The sequence below is a fragment of the Chelonia mydas genome, chromosome 8 (genome assembly GCF_015237465.2).
Source record: "Chelonia mydas isolate rCheMyd1 chromosome 8, rCheMyd1.pri.v2, whole genome shotgun sequence".
NCBI classification, from domain to species: domain Eukaryota; kingdom Metazoa; phylum Chordata; order Testudines; family Cheloniidae; genus Chelonia; species Chelonia mydas.
The window spans coordinates 95,274,824-95,282,540 of NC_057854.1; positions in this window are offsets into that span (position 1 = coordinate 95,274,824).

A 7,717-nucleotide genomic window follows, 5' to 3' on the forward strand; every position below is an offset into this window, starting at 1 on the left:
ACTGTGGAAGCTGGCTACTCCAGACTGCTACCGATCAGTCGCTAACCAGTTTGGAGTGGGAAAGTCGACCGTTGGACTTGTGTTGACAAAGTATGCAGGGCCATTAATCACATCCTGCTCTGAAAGACCGTGACTCTGGGCAACATGCATGACATTGTGGATGGCTTTGTACAAATGGGCTTCCCTAACTGCGGAGGGGCGGTAGATGGCACACACATTCCAATTCTGGCACCAGACCACCAAGCCACCGAGTACATTAATCGCAAGGGGTATGTCTCAATGGTTCTCCATGTGCTCGTGGATCACCATGGGCGTTTCACAGACATTAATGCAGGTTGGTCCGGAAAGGTGCATGACGCACGCATCTTTTGGAACACTGGCCTGTTCAGGTAGTTGCAAGCAGGGACTTTCTTCGCGGATCAGAAGATCACCGTAGGGGAAGTCGAAATGCCCATTGTGATCCTGGGAGACCCCGCCTACCCCTTAATGCCGTGGCTTATGAAGCCGTACACAGGGCAACTTGACAGCAGCAAGGAGCGGTTCAACAACAGGCTGAGCAAGTGCAGAATGACTGTTGAGTGTGCTTTTGGCTGTTTAAAAGCCCGCTGGCACTGCTTCTGTGGGAAGCTGGACCTGGCCGATGACAATATTCCTATGCTTATAGCCATGTCCTGTACGCTCCATAATATTTGTGAAGGGAAGAGTGAAAGCTTCACTCAGGGCTGGACCGCAGAGGCTCAGTGCCTGGAGGCTGAGTTTGAACAGCCAGAGCTATTAGAGGGGTGCAGCGCAGGGCTATGAGGATCAGGGTGGCCTTGAGGCAGCAATTTGAAGCTGAAAGCCGTGAATATTTGTTGCTATGCTCAGGATTGCAGTACTTGTAATGCTAGGAGGTGATTGGTGCACATGATGCAATAAGGGGGATTAACATAATTGTATGTTGATTTGAAGGGCTCTTTTTGTTTTCAGTTAATAGAATAAAGATTGCTTTCAAACCAACACAATTCTTTTATTAAAAGAGGAACAACGGAGAAACAAAAAAAACCCAAAACCATAAGCAGGGAGGAGGAGGGGGAAAGGGAAGGTCCCAGGAGGAGGAGGGGTCCCAGGATGGCTAAAGAGTTGTGTACGTCCAGGGATCATATCCAACCTTCTCCTTTGGAGTACACTGCAGTGGGTACTGTACTTCAGCAGGGCCAAACTGCAGAGGGACAGGTGTTGAGTGCAGTGGGTAGTGAGAGTCCGCAGGGCTGGACTGTGACGGGGCAGGAGTGCAATGCAGCGGATACAGACTGGAGCCAGGAGGTTGATAAGAGTGTGTTGGCGGTGTCTGGGGGGGACGCACGGGTAGGGGTTTTGTGGCAGCGGCTGCAGGAGTGGGTGGGCACAGAGCTGCTCGGTTTGAAGAGCTAGTATCGCCTGGAGCTTGTCTGCTTGGCGCTCCATAACCTTTAAGAGCCGCTCCATGGCTTCATTCTGGCACGCAGCGTTTTCCGTTCTGTCCCTCTTCTCGCTGTCCCGCCACTCCTTCAGTTCCTGTTACTCAGCGGCGGAGTGCATCATGACATCGTGCAGCAAGTCCTCCTTAGTTCTTCTTGGCCTCTTTCTAATTCTGTGCAGCTGTTCAGCTGCCGATAACAAGGAGGGGGACTGGGCTCCCAAGGTCATATCTGTGAAGTTTAAATGCAACATTTTACAGAAGCAGTATTGTTTGCAACACAGACAACACTGATTCAGTGACTTAAAACACAGCCAGTACTCACACACCTGTCACTAACTGGCTGACCCCCAGGCAAGCACACATGAGCCACAGGACCTCCAAAATGGTGAGTAACTGCAGGGGCAGGGGAAATCACTCTTCCCGGACCCTGCTGTACACTGGGCACATGGTTCTTGGGAAGAGCCAGCACTCTAGAGGCGGCCTGATAATCATTCCTGTCCCCACACTTTCCACAGGCTGTGTTCATTATGGAAGATATCTCGCTGCTGAGAGTGAGCAGGGAATCAAGGGAGAATCTTCTCCAAGCCTGCGGCTTCCTCCCTGGCTCCTATGCAGCTCGCCTGTGTGCAGCAGCGGTGTCTCCCCACCCCCACCCCGTGACGGCACAGTGGCGCAGGAAAGTTACCATTAATAGGGCAAGAAACAAAGCAGCTCTGCCAAAGAATCTGTGGCAGTGGATTGCCCAGTATCTCCATGAGAGTTTCCTGGAGATCTCTGAGGGAGATTCCCATGACGTGAAGGAATCAATCAACAGCCCGTTCCGCCACTCAGACTAGGCATGCGGTGGGAGACAAACCTGCTCCCTGCAACCCTCCTGCCCCCAACAGCTCACTTCAGTGATTCCCAAAATCAGATCCACTTACCAGCAGCCTCCTCTCCTGTTGGCACTTCCCCAAGATCCAACTGCTGTGACTGGCTAGCCTCCTTTGGGGTAGAAAAGAGGCTCCTGGCTGCATGCATCTCTGACCTCTGAGTCATCCTCTGCCTCTGGGTCCCTCTCCCCCTCCTCCTCCCAGTCTTCGTCCAAGATTTCCCCCTCCTGGCTCGGTCCACTCTCGACGGGCACACGAGCCACCAAAGTATCCACAGTGGTCTTTGCAGTGGAGGGAGGGGTCGCCGCAGAGTATCACCTCCAGCTCTTTGTAGAACCAGCAGCTCGTGGGTGCAGCACCGGAGCGGCGGTTTGCCTCCCGCGCCTTGTAGCAGGCGTTCTGCAGCTCCCTCACTTTGACCTTGCACTGCAGTGTGTCCCGGTCATGGCCCCTTCCTGTCATGCATCGTGAAATCTGCCCGTAGGTATCATAATTCCTATGGCTGGAGCGCCGCTGGGACTGGACAGCCTCCTCTCCCCAAATGCCGATGAGGTCCAGCAGCTCGGCATTGCTCCAAGCGGGGGATCGCCTGGTGCGTGGAGCAGGCATGGCCACCTGAAAAGATGCGCTGAGCCCGACCAAACAGGAAGGGGACTTTCAAATTTCCAAAGGAATTTACGGGGTAGGGATGATGGTTAGTCACCTGAGGTCAGGACAGTAGAGTTCAAACCGATGCTCAAGAGGCGAGAACAGGCATTGTGGGACACTTCCTAGAGGCCCATCACCAGTGCTGTTATCGCCACAGTGTCTGCACTGGCCCCGCAGCACTGTAGCCCCAGCACAGGAAGCTGTTCTCCTCTCACTGGGATGGGTTTTTTTAAGTGATACAGCTGTGCAGTTTCTGGCTTGGCAGTGTGTACACCTCGGGAGTTACAGCACAGAAAGCTGCTTTACTGCGCAGAAACTTGCCAGTGTAGACTGGGCCTAGATCTCTTCTTAGCTGCAGTCTTGTTACAGAAACATGTGCTTTACAATGGTCACGCAAACGGTCTGAAACAGTCTCTGGCCACTAATGACTGGCCAGGCTAAGGCTATGCCACAAGCATCTAGTTTACTGTAGTGATTCCACCATTGCTAGCACTGGTGGAGCTGCACCAGGGTATAGACCAGTTTTATGAAAAGGCCTAGATACGTCAGTGAGTCCCAGGAAGGCCGAGCTGACTATTGCTGTCCAAGGGTCATACTTCCATTCCACCTTACCCAAGGACCCCAAAGCACTTAAGAACGTTTAATTACACTTCACAGCTTTAATTACGCTCCCTGTGAGAAAAGGCTTTTTATGCCCATTTTATGAATGAGGGAACTGAGGCACAGAGGCTGTCAACACACATAGGCCATGGCTACACTAGAGTTTTGCTGCCAGAACTTTTGCTGGCTTACAGCTGTCACCATTGCTATGGCCTTAGAGCGCATGTACAACTGGCTGCCTTCCCAGTACCACGTCTTCACGGTGAGAGGTTGTGTCAACAGGAGACATAGTGCACCATGAATAGGCGTCCCAGTGTCTTCTGCATGCCATCTGGTGCAATGCCTTGTGGGACATTTTTTGTACTGCATTGTGAGATATTTGCACTGTGCTCAGGGAATTATAGGAGCTCAAGGTCAAGTTCCCACAATTCCCTTTTCTCCATTCCATAATTTTTGTGCCATTCTAAAAATTCTTACAGTTGGTCACACTGCTTCTCTCTCTTGGCCATCTCAGCAGATCCCCCACAGATCAGCAGAGTTCTTAATCTTGTGTCTGTTTTGGAGACCGGGCACACAATTGTTCTGTATTTGCAGAACTTCCTTCAGTGATTACCACAACAACAGTGGATGGTGGTGCTGTGATGACAATGAGGCAGGACACATCAAAATGGATGAGTGGATGATGCTGACAGTCTGGGGCCACTCAAGCTATTGACAATAAGGCAGATGTAGGACAGCAGATTCCCAGTGTGTTGGATTTCTGGGAAAAGTGATCAGCACCACTGGATGGTATAATCATGGAGCCCCTTCCACAGCTGGCACAACAGAGAGGCAGCAAGGCCAAAGCTGAGCAAGTGGCATTGTGACCTGGTGCATGGGATCACAATGCCAGTTGCCCCCCTCCCCCTTCTGCATTCCTTCTGGCACCACTGCCTCAGTCATATCGATGTTCTAAGGAGGCTGAAGGGGGTGGCACACTGAAGCTTTGCCTAGGACAGCAGATTGTCGTGAGCAACATAGACCGACAGTGCATAAAAATTACAGGGTGTTGCAGGCATTCACTGACCAGCTCCATGTGGTGGAGACATGAGGCCTGAGAAACAAACATTGAGAGGTGGAACTGTATCATGATGCACAGCTGGGATGCTCAATAGTGGTTGCAGAACTTTCCAATGTGGAAGGCCACAGTCCTGGATCTGTGCGCTGAGCTTTCCCAGTCAAGACAACAGAGCAGGCAACTGAATACATCAAATCTGCATCATATGGTGCAGCTTCCTGTTGCCCTTAAGGTTGCTTTTGTTGTTTGTAACCAATATTATCAAGTCACACAACATTATAAGCAAGCAGAACAATTCAAATGCAAGTCGGACTTTCAGATCACTACTTCTTCCATGCCATCATCCCGTTCCCTTGGGACCATCAAGCCATCTCTCCCATTAATCTCTGTTGACCAGCATATACTGGCTAATGTATATATCCCATTATCAGTAGGTATTATTCATACCACATGTTAATATGCATTAAGCATACACTATGAATAGCATTATATCGTGCATACATATTTCTAGCAGTTACTTGGCCTGTGTCTTCCTATAATCCTGTTCACTTATGCTAAGTAGCCATAACACTTTGCAAAGCTGAAGTCAGCTTTGGCATTAGAAAATAGAGAACTTGAAAAAGGCAAAATACATTAATTTTCTGCCCTGATATAAGATAGAGAGATACCTTGACACATTGATGGACCAGGACCTGGAATGCTAGTATCCAAAACAAAGATAAGGACCGTACAGAACAAGTAAAGAAACTGGTGGGTTGTATTTTAGTGACATGTAGAGTTTTTTGTATTTTGTAAAATTATCCTATAAGTACTCCTACATGAAATGTGTAACTTTGGAAGCACAGACACTGTATAAGGTGAATTAACAATACTGCCAGACATGGCTTGCCAGACACTGGTATCATACTGAACCTTTTTTCCTTTACTATACTACTGTTGACTTTTAGCAATAAAATTGACGGATATTGATTATTTGGTCTCAAGTATATTTCATAATGAACCAAAGTGTGGTCAAGCAACTGACTATACAATTTACTAACTTCACCTCACTCTTTTAAGTTTACTGATTCGCCTACTAGAATGCAGTCAGTGCTTGTAAATCTTTGTTGCACAATTGATCACTATCTATGCATGTTAGAGGATTGATCCTGTAGTGTCTTTCATAGCAGAGAAGAGACAGGACTTGGCAGTAATGAACATTAAGGCTGCTGGACACATGTTTGATGCTTAGCTCTGTAGCTCACAGGCTACGGTGGATAGTGTCACCATACAAGGTCTCCCAGCGTGGAAGAAACTGCTGACTACACCACAGTTCACCCCTCTTCATTAATCACATGCCCTGCGAAGTGGAGTTGAGTTCACTTGTTTAACTTTAGCTTCAGTTTCCTCCACAGCTTGTTTTAACCTTCACATTATGCTTAGTTCAGGAAGACTGGATTAATTCTTCCCTTTCAAATTAATCTTGTAGAGATGGGCCTTAACTACAAAGTCTTGGAACTTCCCCGAGTTGGGGGAGGAGGGTGTTCTAAATGAGGCCCATCTTTGAAAAAGCAATAGCTGTTATAAATAATATCCATAACTCTATTAGACAAACTTTCTTAAAAGCTAAAACATGAAGACAGCATATTTTGCTTAATTTACCTGACTACTAGTTTATACGTTTATTTTCAATGGCCACGTTGGAATAACATGAAAATAAAACAGAAGTAAACTGATGCAAGAAATTCTTTAAAATTCCACTTCGGAACCATCTCCATTATTGTTTTTCAGGGCATTGACTGACACTGATGGGCTCAATCTCCCTAATGAAGCCTGTCATAGCTTGGGCCCTGATTCCCATTGAGGGCCAGCCACCCTGTGACAGTTATTTAAAATAAAATGTGCACTGCTCCTGCAGACTACCACGATAATGATTCTCCCAGGAACCTAAGCAAATTAGGTGGCTAAAATCAGGGAGAGTTGGATGCTTAACTCCCTTAGGCTCCTTTGAGAATTTGGGAGGCTGGAAATTATCGTACATGAACTGCAGCTGTGGTGTACTGTGCCTTTAAATTCATAGGTGTCTGCAAAGGCAGCTGTAATTTTGAGAGAGAAAGTTTATGCAGCATGTTGCAGAAGAAATGCTCTCTCCTTGAGGCTTTGCTTTAGTTATTTATCTCTCACCACCCCGCTAAATCAAAAGCACAGGATTGTTCTTTGTGCATCGAAAAGCATAAGAAGAAGGAAGTTTAAGATCCATACTATTTTCTAGAAATATTTCTGTTCCAAAAATCTTTATTTGACCCAGTTTTTAAGTGCCTGGAGGCAAAACTGACTGGTAGATGAACTTTTGGGACTGCAGCCCTAAATGGATTATATAAATCAGTCTGTTCCATTAAAATACTCACACATGCTGTCAGGTTTAGAAAATCTTTTCATCTCATATCTTAAAGAAACTTGTCAAGTTAAACTGGAATTGTAACTGGTCAGTGGTGTTTTCTACTTAGGAAAATATGTTCTGCATCTTTACAGCACTTAGAAGTATGCTAGTGTAACACTGTGTATGGTTGCTGTTCCCCTGGGACCCTCATGGAAATAAGATGTGCAGCTTGCGAGGCAATACAAGTGAGCAAAAAATGTGAAATTTTAAAGACCTGCAACAACTCTAAACTTTTATTAAGATATGCTATTCAGATACATCTGCAAGTCAAACTATCACCTTCAGCTAAAGAAGAATGTATCAGAGGAGTAAAGACAATATAAAGGCAACAAACAAATACAACACTGAGATGGTATACTGAAAAGGCTTGAAAGAAAGTAGCTGTCCAATATGATGGGCAAAATTCTTCTCTGATCTACACCTATGATAACTCATTGGAGTTGCATGGAGGGAAGTCAGAGCAGAATTTACACCAAGAAGTCTAGCATCATTTGGTTAAGTGTGCAAATCAAAATACACCATTGCTTCTCAATACAACATCTGTACATTAATGGTTGTAAGAAACACATAACCGGGACCGGCTTCATGTTGGCCCTGGATGTTAATGGTGGTTATAGTTGCCATAAAACACTTCTGGAAAGTCTGTCATAGTCTGGGGACTGGTTATCACAGTTGTTGGA